This window comes from Triturus cristatus, chromosome 3_2 (genome assembly GCF_964204655.1).
Source record: "Triturus cristatus chromosome 3_2, aTriCri1.1, whole genome shotgun sequence".
In the NCBI taxonomy this organism is placed as follows: Eukaryota; Metazoa; Chordata; class Amphibia; order Caudata; family Salamandridae; genus Triturus; species Triturus cristatus.
Genome location: NC_140584.1, coordinates 1,169,904,506 through 1,169,922,102, shown reverse-complemented (window position 1 = coordinate 1,169,922,102; position 17,597 = coordinate 1,169,904,506). Strand labels below are relative to the sequence as shown.

The 17,597-nt window shown below is 46.8% G+C and overlaps 1 protein-coding gene across 1 annotated transcript in view; it reads right to left on the bottom strand.

Annotated features, from left to right (window-relative positions):
• The window catches only part of LOC146859373 (sterol 26-hydroxylase, mitochondrial-like), a 251,638-nt gene that overhangs the window by 55,453 nt on the left and 178,588 nt on the right, over positions 1-17,597 (bottom strand). The gene's annotated exons all lie outside the window — the stretch shown is intronic.

Sequence of the window (17,597 nt, the reverse complement as noted above, 5' to 3'; positions counted from 1 at the left end):
CCACGGTACCTCGAACATGAGAAGGAAGAAGGGGCAAAATCCTACGTAAACCTCTCATGATCAGATAGCAGTTTGAAACTATCTTATTGACATGCGACTCCAGACTTAGCTTCTCATTAAGGCAGACCCCCAAATTACGAACAGTCTTTACTGGAACCAGAGGGGTATCCAGAGGGAGAGGCCAAAAATTGGAAGGCAGGGTAAAAGGCACCCTTCCCACTGAGCAATGTAGAATCTCAGTTTTGGAAACGTTAAACTGCAGATCATTGTTCCTCAGCCAAGTCGTCATCTCCATCATGCAATTGTGGAAGGTGGATAAAGAATCCACCTGATCATCCCCATCCAAGGAGATGATCAATTGCGTATCATCGGCATAGTTGACTGCAGAGATGTTACAAGACTTAATGATCTGCACCAAAGGGCGCATATAAACATTGAACAGAATGGGGCTAATAGAAGAGCCCTGTGGAACCCCCTGTTTGTTTGGCAAGAAATCTGACTGGAAAGGAGGCAGAAAAACCGCCTGCCGTCTATCCGATAGGTAGGAGCAAAGCCATTTAAGGGCCAAGCCTGTGACTCCTATCTCCTCGAGCCGATGTAGGAAAATGCTGTGGCTGACCGTATCGAATGCGGCGGACAAGTCAAGCAGTATCAAAGTTGCCGAGTGACCCTTGTCCGCCCGCATTCGCAAATCGTCCACAGCAGTGATCAGGGCGGACTCGGTACCATGCCCCGGACGAAAGCCAAACTGATTCTCCTCCAGAATCCTGTTGCTCTCAAGAAACCCTGAAAGCTCCTGGCTGACAAATTGTTCAGCTATCTTGGCTGGATAGGGCAGTAAAGAAATAGGACGATAGTTCCCGTAGCAAGCGGGATCCAGCGAGGGTTTTTTTAGAAGGGGGGATACCAACGCATCCTTCCAACAGGCTGGGACTACACCACTGATTAATGACTGATTAATAATCATATGGAGGTGCGGAAAGGTATCTGACCCTAATTCCTTCCAGTATTTCTGCGGAATAGGGTCTAAAGAAGAACCAGAGCAGACTTTCAAAGCCATACTCGAAAAATTCACCAGAGAAGGGCAGGTCCAGTGATCTAGACAAGGTCTCACGGATACCTCTTCGCATGGCCTGAACACCGTACAGTCAGGCGGATCCACTGTGGAAGTACCTGTTCCAACCTTGCAACTAGTTGCAGGATTAGGCTGCATGCCCTCAAGGATTCCCTTTATTTTGTTGTGAAAGAAGGCAGCCAGCCCATCACACAAATCCTGCGAGGGGATGATCTTGTTCGCCAGACACTCAGGATTAGCAACATCTCTCAAAATATTAAAAACACATTTAGCACTATTCGGGGAGTTGGAAATAAGATCAGCAAAATACAACGCTTTAGTGGAAGCAATGGCTTGCTTGTACCTGACCAGTAGATTGCGCCAAATAATCTTATCGCTGGTCAAGTACTGCTTACGCCACTGCCTCTCTGCGTGTTTGCATTGGATTTTAAAAACTCTTAGTTCCTCGGAGAACCAGGGGGCTGACGGGGAACCTCGTTTCCTAACCCGTTTCAGTGGGGCAATCCTATTGATAGTAGTTGTGATATAGCTGCAGAGCTCCTGAAAGTTGCAGTCGACTGAACGCCCTGGCACAGGGAGAGGAGTCTCCTTAAATAAAGAGGCACACTGAGCTTTCCTTCTTAGGGATTTCCAATCCCTGCCCAAGACACTATTGCTATCTTTAGGCGGGGGGAGGCAGCCCCTAAGAGTCGACAGGACTCTAAATCTAATTAAATGGTGGTCAGACCAATCCACTGGGAGGATGTTGTCCAAGGTCACTACATTCTCTTCCGCAAAAATTAGGTCAAGAGCATGTCCTGCCGAGTGTGTAGGTTCCAACACATGTTGTGAAAGATTAAGATTGGCGCAAGATTGAACGATATTATTATACGCAGTTTTCAACATAGCATTGGGCCAGAGGTTAAAGTCTCCCAGGATCAGTAGCCTGCGATGAGTGAGTGCCAAATTACTAATCACATCCAGGAACTGCTGTTGAGATTGTTCGCTCATAGTCCCCGGAGGTCTGTAGCATAAAATTCCAGTCAAGACATGGCCTGATCTATCTTTCAGTGAGAAGCCCAAGGATTCTAACTGCGAAATCTCATCGATGTCAAATGGCGAGAAATCCCAACTTTCTTTAAAAACCATCCCAGTTCCGCCACCCCTGCCACTAGGTCTAGGCTTGTGAAAGGCTTTGAACCCAGGGGGGCAGATGGCGCCGAGTTCCAAATCAAGACCGGGTGCAAGCCAGGTTTCCGTCATGAACAGAATATCGCAGTCATGTTCTTCAATCAACAGCTGAATTTCTGTAGAGTGTTTAGGAAGAGACCTCACATTTAGAAGTCCACACTTCAATCCTACCTGAGGAGCAGTGCCAGTAGTCATTGAAACATGCGCCAACGCCGGTACTACCGGAGTCCGGACATCGGGGCAGAACTGTAACAGTTGTGACCGGGAGTAGCAAAGTCGTACAGTAGACGACTTTGTGCGATGAATAGGCGCGTCGGCGGCATAGCTAATAGTGTTAGGCACAGTAGGCACGTCCGAGGCGCGGATGGGCGCAGACGGGCTTGCCTTTGGCGCGCCTTCGGCGCGCCACCGGCGCGCCCGCTGCGCGCGTCCGCTACGCGGTCGCTCCAGGGTGACGTTTATGGAGGCGCCGGCCAGAAGACTAGAGTGCTGACCTCCTAGCGCAAAAGCGCTAGTTCCGGTCGAGCGCGAGTGCAAGGTTTAAAAGAACGAACTTTGTGCAAAGGAGCAAAGTAGCAGCAGAGTAAGTTTAGTCTTTTTAAAAGCGATTTGTAATTTTTAAAACACAGTAAAAGTAATTTTTAAACAGGAGAAGAAAACAACGCAGTTCCCAGTTCAATTTTTCCAACACCCCCACACCAAACACTCAATCAGCACTGTCAGCTTGTACGCGGTCGCTCCAGGGTGACGTTTATGGAGGCGCCGGCCAGAAGACTAGAGTGCTGACCTCCTAGCGCAAAAGCGCTAGTTTCGGTCGAGCGCGAGTGCAAGGTTTAAAAGAACGAACTTTGTGCAAAGGAGCAAAGTAGCAGCAGAGTAAGTTTAGTCTTTTTAAAAGCGAGTTGTAATTTTTAAAACACAGTAAAAGTAATTTTTAAACAGGAGAAGAAAACAACGCAGTTCCCAGTTCAATTTTTCCAACACCCCCACACCAAACACTCAATCAGCACTGTCTGCTTTCCTTTTTTGATTCGATTGAGCTGGTCTGGCTTATTGACGCTCATCGCGGGTATGTCAACAAACCATTCTCTGTGGAGGAAGTGAACGCAGTCATCTGTGCTATGCCCGGCGACAAAGCTCCAGGATTGAATGGGCTCACCTCAGCCTTCTATATGGGGTTCGTGTTGCTGCTCGTGCCCCATCTTCTTAACATGTACGAGGATCCCTTGGAACAGGGTACCCTCCCCCTCTCTCCGTGAGGCGCTCATTGTGACCATACTCACACCGGATAATGATCCGTTAATGTGCAACTCGTACCAACCTATATCAATGTTAAATATTGATAATAAAAGTCTTGCTAAACTTCTCGCCTCGCGTCTGCTCCCACTGCTCCCCACGATCCTCAGGCCAGACCAATGCGGTTTCATCCTGGGTCGTAGCACTGCTCATAACCTCTGCACCCTCTTTGCGGTGTTGCAGGGGGTAAATCCCTCCCTCCCTGCGGCAGCGATATTCCTCGACGCAACTAAAGCGTTCGATATGCTGGAGTGGCCCTACCCATTCTCGTTGCTCGCCCGTATCGGCCTTAGTCCTGCGTTCCTTAAGAAGATAGTATTGCTCTATACCTTCCCCTCGGCCAGGCTGCGGATAAATGGAGTAGTCCTCCCCCCCCCCCCCGATTAAGGTTGCCCGGGGCACCAAACAGGGGTGTCCGCTGTCACCCCTCCTTTTTGCAGTCGCGATGGAGCCGCTGGCAGCCTGGTTGCGACAGCACCACGCGCGGAGAGGTCTTGACTTCACGCCCCCGGGTAGTCCTTGACTCAATGTATGCAGACGACATGACTCTTTATGTCCAGCACCCAGCGGACAATCTTGATCCCCTCATTTGGGAGATCATCTGGTTTGGTGGCCTCTCGGGAGTCACCATAAACCGGGGGAAATCTACAATCTTCCTGCTTACAGCTACAACGGTAGCATTCTAATCAGAGTTACCAGTAAAATGGGCTGACTCCCCCTTGAAATACTTGGGAATCTGGGTCAGCGGGGGCCAGGAGGAGCTGTGGCGATATAACTATGGCAGACTTATGGAGTGGTTGGAAAGCAGGCTTCCCCGCTGGAGAGCGCTCCCGCTTTCGCTAATGGGGCGCCTTGCCATCACAAAGATGGTAATATTACCCAAGTTCCTTTACACCTTTGTGAATCTACCACTTCCCCTCACAGTTGAATTCAAAAAGCGACTTTGTTCTAATCTGGTTTCCCTGGCATGGGCGGGTAGGCAGCCACGGGTCACTTGGGAAACTCTTACGCTCCCGTTTGAACAGGGAGGCCTGGGGGCTCCGGATATGGAATTGTACCACTCCTGTGCTCAGGCACAATTTGCGTTTCACTGGATTTTTCCGACCCCGTTCCTTGCGCACGTGGCCCCTGAGAGTGACCTGGCAGACCCGACTCCGCTGCACATGGCGATGTTCCGATCACAGGGCCACCCGTGGGCTGGGATAGATACTGTTGGCACCACGGTGTGGGCGTGGCAGGCGCTTCGCCGGCGGGCAGGTTTGGACTCTCTGTTTGCCCCTTAGGTGCCAGTGACTGGACACCCGGAACTGCCCTTTGCGACTGAGGTGGGTGTCTGTTAGTGGCTGCGTAAGCTACAGGTGAGTACGATGAGTGGGGCATTTCCAGATGGGGTGTTCATAACCCTGGACGCAGCTCTGGGTGATGAGCACACGGGACTCCTGGACAGAATGACCTATTACCAGTTGCGGGAGGCCGTGCGGCGCGATTTGCTTCATTCCCAGTGGCGCGGACAATTTTCCATGTTCTGGTAGCATTTTTGTCAAACCCCTCACCCCGTAAACGTATAGGACGCCTGTACACCTGTATGCAGCGAGACTATCCTGTGTGTGTGCCCCCGGCCCAGACCGCTTGGGAGGAGGGTGTATGGACCTATTGCGGCACGCAATCCAGAGACATGTTGCCCAACTATAGACTTAGATTAATCCACTTTAAATTTCTTCATAGACTATAGAACCCCAGTGTGGCTGTGCAGGGCGGGTCTGAGTGCGGAGGCCTGTTGTGTGCGCTGTGGAGGCCCGAGGCCTCATTCATGCACCTCGCATGGGAGTGTGGGGATGTTGCATGCTTTTGGGTACGTGTGTTTGATGACTTAGATGTTATGCTGGAACACAGAATCGAGCGTACTCCGTTGATCGCCCTGCTAGGCTATGTCAAGCACTTACCTAAAGGCATTAGAAGACTTGCTGCAATGCTGCTGCTGCTGGCGAAGAGACGGGTGGCGATGTGCTGGGGCCGCAGACGTAAGCCGCGCAGGGATGACTGGCTGAAGGACGCAGCGTTTGGCCACACACAGCTGACTGAGCTCTGGGATCTGATGCCCACCCAAGCGCGGCCCCTGGATATATGGGAACCCTTGCAAAGGTTTTTACAAGGGCAGCAAGATGATCGCGCTCAGGCTCCTGCGGCGGATGGGTAGGAAAAGTGGTGTGTGATGTGTACCTGATGGGGGGAGCTCCCCTCCCGCGTTTGTGCTCCACCAGTCTTTTAAAGCCGCCAAAGAGGTTCCCCCTGCGTCCCCCCTCTTTCCTTCCTTGCTCTTGCTATTTCTTGGGGGCTTTGATGTGGCCCTGCTGTTAGATGGCGACTGCACCCGCTCGTGCTGAGCAACGAGCTGATGAGAGGGTGATTTGGACTCCTTGGACCTAAGCATGCCCTACCGGTCACTTCTGTACCCTCTTGCAGGTGTATTAAGTTTTATAGCACTGATGCGTAAATGCCCCAGTACTAGACATTTATGCTGCAAAGGCGGTAGGTAGTGCCCTCTATGGCGCGAAACTATGGGGCTTCAGTTGTGTAGATGCCCTTGTGACCAATGAAAACAAGTTCTTTAGAGAACTTGCATCACTCCCTAGGGGTACCCCAACCAAACCACTATTGAGAGACTTTGGAAGGCGCTCCATTAGAGATTTAGCCACCCTTCGCCCTCTGTTATACTGGGCGCGGTTGTGGCGTACCCCTGAGCTTTCCAACTACGCCGATGGCCTAAGGGAGGTTATGAATATGCGAGGAGCCCATAAAATTGAGTGGCTCACAAACATCAAAAAGCTTTTGGTCGCAACTGGTCTTGCATCTGACCGGGCTTTGGGGGCACCAATATCCAAGGAGGAAGCCAAACAAGCATTTTGGGTATGGATGGATGCCTTGGAACTAAGAGATCCCAATCTTGGAAGGTTGACAGAGGCATTTCGCCAGCATAAATCTATCCCTCTCCTAGAACCCTATCTGGACTTCATCACGAAGCCCAAGGATAGATCTCTTTTCATCCAGTTCAGATTCGGGACCCTCCCCCTCCGTGACCGCACCAGCAAATGGAATCCCCCCCATAAGACTCTTCCAGATTGCCCATTCTGCTCTGGTGCTGTCGAAAATATCTCCCACTTCTTTTTTGCCTGCCCAGCTTATTCACCACCAAGAATGAAATGGCTTAGGCCTGTCTGTTTACACCTAGGAACAAGGGATCACATTGAAGCCTTGAGAATCCTCAAAACATCCACTAATACCACTATAGTCTGTGAGGTGGCCAAATTTTTAGGCTGGGCATGGTTGATAAGGCAGAGATTTACTAGTCCCAGTTAAATCCCGTCTATTTTATTTCCAAAGCTGCTAAATTTAATAAATTTTTAGATATTTATTGTATATTAGCTAACTAGATCTTCTTACGACATGTTTTAAAATGTATTTGTTATGAAATAGTTTTTTATGTACTTTGTGCTTTTATGACATCACATGTCGAAATAAAGCTTTGATTGTAAATGCATATTCTGTCTTATTATGATGGTCTTGCTCTTTTTTAAGGTGATTTGTCACTGACTGTAATTGTTATAATCTTATAATAAAGTTTAAAAAATAAAGATTTTAGATCATCGAAAAATCTGATTTGGTCATTGGTGTCAAACTTGCATGCAATCGAGTGATGGCCTTCCTCGAACACTGCTTTTGCAGCCAAGTGACCATGACAATTCTGACCACCGCAATGAATTGGAGTATTTACTCCACTTTAATGGGAAATTCCCCACGAAAAGTTTTGAAGGAGAAGTAAGCACCATCATCACACGGGTCGCCTAGTCCAATAATGCCTGCCTCCGATCAGGTGCACCTATTGATGGCCAAAACTACTTTGCTGAGTTTTGGAATATTCCACAGAGGAAGACTGGGGTGAAGGCAACCTTCAGGTTAGTCTTTCACAAATCTCTGTGCCAACAGCGATCAGGCAACCGTTAGAGGATGTTACCCGTCAAGGTGTGAGACGAGGCAGTGGTCACTATAGCAAGGAGCGGCTTGGCTCTGTGGGTCTCTCAGACCTGTGCTGTCTCCACCAGAGCACGTTCCACCAACCAGTGAGCCACAGACGGCAATAGGGCAGCTCAATAGTAGTTCTCAAAGTTTGGGACACCTAACTCACCCTCCTCAATGGGAAATTGAAGTCTTTCTAAGGAAAGTCTCTGTCTCCAGCGGTTCCACAGCAGATCTCTCAGGAGTGTGTCAAGTTCCATAAAAAAGCTGTCTGAAGGCACACCGGTATTGTGGCAAACAGTTAAGGAAATACAGCAAAATAACCAATTTAGCTGTGGCAATCCTTCTCATAATTGATAATGGCATTTTCTACCAGAAAGTCAAAGATGCTGTAGTATTCGAGATTAGCGAGAGACCTCATAAAATTGCCCTCTATTAAATCTGGGCACCAGGGATACCCTCTGACTCCCAAATATTTACAGGCTGTGCTATCCCTTTTCAGGGGTAGTTGAGGTGGACTATCAACAGCTCTGCTTCACGGAGCCTTCAACAGAAACAAGCAGAATTTAGCACAATTAATATGCAACCCTAATGCTGCACCTACATTTCTGAGGGCTCAAAAGTTATAGGGTTGGTGGGATCCCACATCCTAAAGATAAAGTAAAACGTCATTTGTGTAGAGGGCGATAGAAGGAGTTGCTACGCCAACTTTCACCACTTGCAGTGGGGCATCTGTATGAACTGAGCCTTGAAAGATTCCATCACCAGAGAGAACAACACAGGCACATGCCTCTCATTACCTGTATCTGCACGGAGATGGCCTTGCCGGTCTTAACCGTGGCAGCTGGCTCAGCATATAAACAGCCGACTGATCCCTGTGATTAATGAAGCTCCACACCTCATTGTGTGCAAGGCTGCAAAAAGATATTCCAGTCTAATGAGTCAAAGGCTTTTTCCATGTCCATTGATCCACTGAGATGCCATCATCAGTCCCTATAGCATCGCTAACCTGAAAGACCCCTCAAATGTGTCTGCACAGGGCTCATAGGAAGCACAAATCCAAACTGAGTAGGATGTACCAAAACTTTCAACAACCTGAGCAAACAATTAGCCAATACCGTACCTAGGACTTTGCAATCGGCATAAAAAATAGACAGAGGGTGGTAGGAGTACACCTCCAAGGAGATAAACGTCCGCTTCTGAAGGGGGACTAACAGCGCCCCCCCCTAGTGGTGAGGGGGCGGTTCCCCAGCCCAGCCTCTGGGTTCATTGCAAGAAGTTCACATGCTTCTGCCAGAAATTATTTTTAGCAGGAGTAGCTGGCGCAACTCATGGCAGAGGCCATGTCCTGTGCCAATGTCCACAGGATATATCTATAGGGTGTGCCCCATGCCTATTGAAAACTATGAACTGTAGGTCATACTATGCCTAGCAAGCAAGAAAGGGTACATGGAACAGGGTGTGCCTCAAAATAACCCCTTTGTTTAAGACATGGCCTTTGGCTCTGCCAAGTGCTCACTGGGTGCAACTTAAGATTATTCCAGTAAGTGCAAAAAATAAAGCTGTATTACTGTCAAAACTCTCAGGTGGGGTCATTTCTGGACGGGCTCTAAGTGACGATAACGAAGCCGTCTACATATAATATGTCTGGAGAAGAAATGAACCAAACACGAAAACCACTGTTTCACTGGACCCCCTGAAAATATACTGGATCATGGTAATGGGCAGATCTCGGGCCTGATTTAGAGTTTGTCAGATCGGCTGCCACCCTATTACAAATCTATTATATCCTATGGCGCTTGTAATAAGACAGACTGGACATCCATAACATTTGCGACAGAGTAGCCGATCCAACGAGCATTAAATCTGGCCCTTGCTTCGGAAATAGAATTCCTAGCTAGAGGAATGGGGCTATTTCCTGCTCCATCATCCACAGCTGCATGCGCTGGATTTCTGGTTAATACCTGCTGAACTACTTCCAACTGTGTTTCAAAATATAGGTTTCTCAGACGCTAAACTATGTTTGATCCATGATCCCTGTGAAGGCAGACGAACATGTATCCGGGCTCATCCTCTGATCAGGGAACAACCACACAGGGCTCCTCTTACAAGCCTACTGAGGTCTTTTATAGACCCTCAGCTCCCATTCCAAGAAGCTCTTAACTTCCTCTTGTCATCCAGTCTCTCTCTTATGGAACAACTCCCTCCACATCACATCACATCACTCATCTTCACCCTGGAACTCAGTATACTCAGATTTAGCACCTGGCTGGTTTGGGCCTCGTTTATGCGGCCCTACCGGCACTATTGCGCCCCCAGAATGCCACTGGCATATTTACAAGGCCATGTAAAGCCCCGTCACGTGGGTTTTCATGGACTTCTAAATATGTGCCCCTGCGTGAAAGTGGCGATCCATGGGCGTAGCTGGCGGCGTGCCCAGCAATATCCATGGCTTTTTGACACTTTCCCCAGATTTACGAGAAATCGTAAGACTGAGGCAGTGCCAAAAACTTTAATCCCCTTTATCTTTATTTCTCCTTGTTTTTTTCCGTCCTCCTATCCTTGCTGCATTCTGCAGCGCTCATTGAAAGAGGAAAAAGCCTCCGTGATTGTTTTTGTGCAAGAAGGTTTTCCTTCCAGCACAAAATAATCCCTGCAACACAGGCAGCCTTGCACCATGGTGCAAAGGTGCCTGAGTTGACGCATGGCAGCCCATTGTGCGCCAGCGCTGGGGGAAAAGGACAGGAATGCGCCTTATCTAACAGATACAGCGACGCCTTCCAGCCCTTTTCTTTTGCCGCCGGGCAGCGCAGCAGCAAGGCCTGCTGTGCTGCCCGACGGCAAAAAACCCATACATGAGGACCTTAGTGGCATAAATGCAAGATTGCTGGATACAACAAGCATTGACTAAGCCAGTAGGTCTCCCCTTTGGCTCCTACTGGCTTTGCAGTGTTTTGCAGCCTTGCTGTATCGAATCCCTGATGCTGTGCAGCATGGCTAAAAAGACAAAGTAAAAGAAAGGCGCTATGGCAACGTAATCACAGCAATTATTTTGTAGGTGAGGGCACCACGCATGCATACGTCTACAACATGACGCAATCATTTTTTTATTGTACAGATTCAAAGTAGCGCAAAACGGAGAAAGCAACACAAAGGACCAGGGAGAGGAGGGAAGGGAGCTGGAGGGCCGGGGTGAGACGAAGAGCCTGGGTGGGAGGCAGCAACATCTAGGGCGGTATGAGGGGAGCAACAAAGAGGGCACAGGTGATGGAAAGCAACGCAGTGGGATGAAATCAACACAGAGGACATGGATGGATGGGGAGAAGAAGGGTGAAAGTGAACGAGAGCACGGGTGGAGGAAACTACACGTAGGGTGGGTAGAGAGAAGAAGCAACAGGAGAGATAGGAGGGCACAGGAGTGGGAGTGAACACCTAAGACGAGGAGGAGAAGCAACAGGTGAGAAAGAAGGAGGAAAGAGGTGGGGAAACAAAACAGAGGGTGGGGAGGCGAAACAATGGGTGAGATAGCATCATGACGTGGGTGGAGAGAAGTGCACAGGCAAGAAAGCGGTAGGAGGAGTATATGAGGGTGAATGCAACGTAGAGGGCGTGGAGAGTAGCACACAGGCGACAGACAACAACATGGAGTGCAGGGGCGAGAAGCACTAAAAGGAGACAGCTAGAAAACACATGCTATCCCATGTAGTGTTTAACTCAAAAGAAACAAGCATAGGCATAGCCAATAGGTCTCGCCTTTGGGACCTTATAAGTGTTTTGCAATGCAACAGTTGTTGTTGCACCAAGGATATTGTGCTGCATAACTAAACACTTATAAGGTCCCAAAAGCGAGACCTATTGGCTATGCCAATGCTTGTTTTATTTAGTAAACCTTTCGCAGTTCCTGTAGTGCTACATATGAGCCAGAAGAAAACAATAATTTCCTTTAGTTTATCACAGCACATGACGGAAGCAGATGGTGCTCACCTCTGCACAGTTGTCCCACCCCATCTCCAAAGGTAACTACCACCCTTTACCCAGGCGCTCCAGTGCTGAGCAGTGTCTTTCATCATTTTTAATTTAAAAAATCATGTCATGTGCTCCACAACAGTAGGGAATGGAGTGAACTCCTGGCAATACTGAAAGAGAAGGAAAGGAACAAATCTTAATGTGTTTTGCAAAGTGGAGAAGTTGTCTAGCGGGTGTGATTTGCAGCCTGCAGAACTAGAGCATTTGAGAGCATCAGACAGAAACATTACAGTGTTGAAGACAAGATAAAGAAAAGAACAGGATAAAAGCATTGGCTCCGTTTCAGCGCTTTCAATTGGTAAGGGAGCTGATAGTATTTCCACAAGCGTAAACACTTGTTTTTTTTTTGCCATGTTTACATAATAAGGTGTAGATAAAATACATTTCTCCACTCATGAAATAAGATTAATAGTACCATATTAAAGGAAAAATCAGCCTGTTTACTTTTTTGCCACAATGCTACTTCAAGTTACCAATTTTTAAAGAACATGTTGACCTGGACTACTTAACTTGACGTGCAGGCAAATAAAATGTGGTATAATCTAGGCAAGGGTTCCACAATGGATTTTCTAATTTTGCTAGAGATAAATGAATTTGCTTAATGTTAATATCATATTATAGAAGTATAATAATAGCACAAAAATATATTGCACTAATATTAGCAACAGCTCAAAGTTCTTACTTCACTGATATATAGGTCCTGCCTAGGGAGCGCCGCTTAAATGTAAGAGAATGAATATAAATAGCTGTGGGATGTTCACAACAGAGCATGACACGCACAAGCTTGAAACTGCCATCTAAGCAAAAAACATTGCTCTTCGCATTAGGATACCCCAAGATAAATGTATTCACTGATGTGGCTTCATTCCTCAGGGGATGGGAGACTTTACACAGTTAATTTGTGCAAGTCAACGTGTCAAATGATGCAGGCGCATTCTTTCCAGGTTTATGCAGTTTCATTGCTGCCTCCACGTTATAACAGCGACGGAGGGGGTTGGGTAAGAGCAGTCACGGGACAACCGACTGGGGGGGAGGAGAGAGAGGGAGCGGGTGAAAGCAGTTACGAGGCAAGCAATTTCCGAAAGAAGGCAAACAAAAACACATGCTCAAATACCTTTGGGTCGTGTTAGCTCTATATGAAACTGCCCAAAAAAAACAAAATGTATGTTCTGCGGCAAGCTGCTGCGATGTCGGTCGGGATGAAAGCACTCATCGGCCAAGCAACTGAGGAGGGTGGGTGAAAGCAGTCACGGGGCCAGCAAATGGGGTGAAGCGACGGGGTGAAAGCAGTCACAAAGCAAGCAATATCTAAAAGAAGGTAGAAACAAGCGGCCGTGCGGCCGCGAAAGTGATCGCGATCAAACCTCAAACATCAAAGTGAAAGTGAAAGTAATTGCGGTCAAGCGCGGCGCGTGCGCCCGCGCACATGCACTGTAGCCCTAGGCTGGCCTGGTAGCACTTTTTGGAGCCCTCTCAAAAAGTCTCGTCAGACCAGCGCATGTGCTGGGACAGGCGAGACCTAAAAATGGTGATTGAAAAGTAAGCAGTGGAAGCATAGAAGCCAGCTAATCATAAGAGATGGTAAAGAAGCTATGCTCATTGGAAGAGATAAACACAAGATTGATAAGCTGGGACACAACTCAGCAACAGGCAAAGAAGTGTGACAGGAAAGCCAAACAATGGTAAGCAATGGGGAAGCTCCAAGGCCCTGTATGTTCTTGGAAAGCCACCAGTTTGTCTTGCAGCTGACAGCACATGTGCTCTCGAGTAGGCTTGATCTAAAAAGGAACCTCAAGCCCTCATGAGCACCTATAAAATGCCACAACCTTCAAGGCCTTGTGCATTACATATAAGGCACTACATGGTTCCGGTCCTCAGTTCTTGAGGCGGTCACTGTATTGGTATTCTCCAAAGAGATACCTCCATTCGGAAGGGGCGAAATTGGTGCTCCCCCCCCAGATTTTGTAAGCCTAACTGGGGCAGCAGGAGTTTCACAGTGGGGGCTACGAAGCTCTGGAATGACCTTCCCTTTTCCATCAGAAATCTCCCTTCTCTGATAACTTTCAGGAAGACTCTCAAAACCTGGCTATTTAACCAATGGAGGTTTCCAGCCTGCCCAGGACTGCTAGCGCCAAGACACCGTTTGGGATTCACGCATGCGCTTTTTAAATTTTAATAACATAACATAACAACAACCGCAAAGAAAGTAATGGCACTGAGAAATAAAGCATCATGCCAACCAGGTGCACTTTTTATATTAAACAGAACTGCAACGGACACAACCCAACCACCATTGTGTTCAAAGGGCGCTCAATACATTTGCTGCGGGTAACGATTTTACAATCTAGCAATTGCTCTACACAGATGTCAAATTGCTTCAATCCCATTCTGAAGACACAGACATATCGGCAGCAGACTCAGGCCCTCACGTGGGGATGACAATCCTACATATCTGCACAGTTCTTGACACAGCACTCGGCGCAGAAGACATGGAAGAGAAGTGTGTTGTATCACAGCAGTGCACAACTATGGAACACATCTGCATTCCTTATACGTGAAAGCACATTCCACTGCCCTGGTGGGCAGAATAAGGTACAATAGGGCATGTCCTCCAAGGAAAAACTCTTAAATCATTTCATGACCTGAAATAGACGTTGGCTGGCAGGATACTCCAGTTATCGCAGTGTTTAAGCAGCTGCCTGAGCAATACAGACCCCGCTTTGAAGACCTCCAAATTTCTTGATATCTCCGAGAATGAAGTGCTGTTAGTGCTCTAGTCTGAGGGCTACAGAGCATGATTATCAAGTCATGGGGATGAATGGTATATGGGAAAACCCCGAAGGTAACCCTTTTCCTTCAAAGAAAGAGTTCAAGACAACCTACTGGAACATGGATAGGAAGAATTTTTTTTCGTCCATCATGAGTCCAACTTTGACAAGGGATTTCCTGGAGAAGAAACATGAGTACCATTACGAACCTTACTGGGATTTCATTACGGTATCACTCGACAGGAAATTGTATCATCAATACAGAGTGGGCTCACTTCCAATTAAGACATTTACCGGCAAATGGCACTCCCTGAATGACGATAAATGTAACACATGTCCGCTGCAGAGGGAAAGCATAGCACATGTTCTCTTTTTCTGTCCATGCCTATACAGTCCCTCGATACAGATGGCTCAAACCAATCTGTCTAAACCTTGGTACTAGGGAGGGCATAGAGGCACTTAGGATTCTAAAGACAGACACAAGTGAGCCCATAATAATTGCCCTAGTGAAATTCTTGGGCTGGATGTGGGTCATTCGCAGCAAAATTGCTAAAGCTCGGAATGGACCTAATATGTAAAGGGTTAATCCTCTCACAATCAGGCCATTGTAGTTATATTTAAATATATGCTAGTCCCCAGGATGATATTAAAAATGTTCTTATGTATCTGATTTTATACATTTTCACCTTTTTAAATGGAAATATGAATGTATAGCAGAAAGGATTATTTTATGGTTTTATGTGAATTATTTATATTGGTTTTACTAATCTTAAAACATTTGATGGTTAAGCTGCTTTACCCTTTAGTTTATGGTGGAAATCAACGGTCCACAATATGAACTTATCGATGTACTGTTGTCTTTAATGATTTGAAAATCGAAATAAAGACTAAATAAACGTAAACGATTATCAAGTCTCTCTATTGAGGATGACGTATGGGATGAACCTTGTACGTAGATATTATGCAGGTGGATGCAGCCCCTGCCTGGTTTCCAAGAACCCTTATGAATATTAATTCATACTGTGTCAGTCTAAAGATGAAGTCATAGAATATTATTGTTCAGGGAAACCCTCCTTCTATGCCCTGGACTAGAATTAGGTAAAGGTTCAATCCTAAAAGTCTCGTTACTGTGTAGTGTAGGGGAGGTGATGTAGGTGAAAGGGTATGATGTTATCCGGGCCTATATTAGGGTACCTATATGAAACAATACAAACTGCTTTGAGTGTCGTTACCCAAAATCTTGGTGCTTGAGGAAGAGAGATGTGTGATTTTTAGGCATTGATCACCACGTTCAAATTGTATAAATGTTGAATAATTTAGTGAGTGCGAACAAAGCATTGTGCACAAATTAACCCTTTTAACAGCTAATATGGTAGATAAAGGGACAAATGAATTTTATTGCACCTCATTAGCACTATAACCACAGCAAGCATTTTGTAAATACTTGTAGAGGTGTAATTATACTAAACAGAAGAACTTTGATGTGGTAATCATGAAGTACCCATAGCTTAAAGCAAGATGATGTCTTGCAGGGTGACCATTTTCAAATGCTCTGAGTGTGTATAACAGTTCAAAGCTCTCAAGTCCAAGAGTGACCACAAGGTTTTGCCCTTTTTGAGGATTAGGAAGAGTAGAGTATACTTCTTGTCCCCATTGATCTGTTGGCACAGTTTCAATAGTCTCTCTGTAGAAGTGCTTGCATGTCTTCCACTAAGATGTTGAGTTGATCCTTGTTGATGATGTGGAGGCATAGTGGCAGATTTGGATGGATGGTGTGGAACACTAAAGAGTAGCCATGGACAAAAGTGAAAAATACCCATTCACCTACGGTTATGTCCTCCCAATGCAGAAGGTATAACTTGCAACCTTCCTCTGACAGGTGCTGGATTATTGGGGGCAATACAAGGAAAGTCATTGCTTGGTTGCAGAGGTGACTCTTCCTTGGGCACCTCTAGCCCTGGTAAGTCCATAGCCATGAAAAGCTATCCTGGCATACTGCTCTTATCTGGTTTACTGCAGTCCTATCTCTTTCCATTCACTCCTGCTATATCTAGCTAAGAGGCCCATGGAACTCAATATGTGCCCCTGTGCAGCAGCTTCTAGTGCTAAACGTTTCTCAGCCTCATCGATCTTTTTACTTTCATTATCAGGAGGGGGAGCGGCCTGTTCTCTGCACAAGAAAAGGGTCAGGCAGAACTGCGCTAGCCCTCACTACGTCCTTACAGTTATCAATGGAACACTTCAACAGGGTCTTCAACACTAGTAAAACTTGGGTGGTCTTTTCAGCCTCTGACAAAGTCCCTATAAAGAAGCCATTCTCTTCCTCTTCTAATGTAGGGGACCTTTGTGGTGTGCTGCTGCCCTTACAATGACAGTATGATATTCTGAGGTGTCCTCAGGTGGGGATATTTTACATGGGCACAGGTCTAAGGCTGTGTCATTTTGATTGTCTAGTCTGTAGCCATACCATGCTTTTTCGTGCTCGGTGGTTCGCCTAGTCTCCGGGTATGTGTGTGACAGCTCATAGGGAGGGTTCTCGCAGAATTCTGAAGGTACCAACTGTCGTGGCATTGGTATAGTAAGGCCTGTCATGTCTATCTATGTGCATCTAGGGTTTTTGCAAATGTCTATAGAGCCTAAAACAAGTGGAGTCTTAACATAGTATGATTTCCTTATCAACCTAAAACCCTCACCCACCTAGTTGGCATGCTTCATCTTAGGTCTTTTTCTCCTCACCCACGGTTATGCGTGCTACCCTGTGATTGGGCCAAACCAGTCGGGAAGCTCTTAGAAATTTTCTGATAGTGACCTTAAACTGAAAAGGAATGACGCTATCGGTTGAAATTGCCATTTGTATACCTAGTAAGAAATTAAACACATCAGGGTTGGTTATAGCTCTTCATGTTTCCTTCGAAACCCTCAAGTCCCAAGGACCTTAAAGGGCCTAACCTTAGGGAAATTCAGAACTATGGCACATGATGCACTGAGCAGTCTTATATGGGAGTTGTGGAAGATTGCAATACCGAACTGCCCTAGGGGCTCTCGCCATGGGGCAGCCTCGTACTAGCACATGGCGCCCTGCTGACGGAGACAACCCCTCAGCACCAAGAATAGGAGAATAGAATAGGAATAGAAGAAACTCTGGCCTTTAAAAGCAATGTAAACATTGCATACAATTCAGAAATCACAAGTGATAGGGATCTTAGCTCATTGTGCCTTTGGTTAAATAATAAACGCACTGGATTACT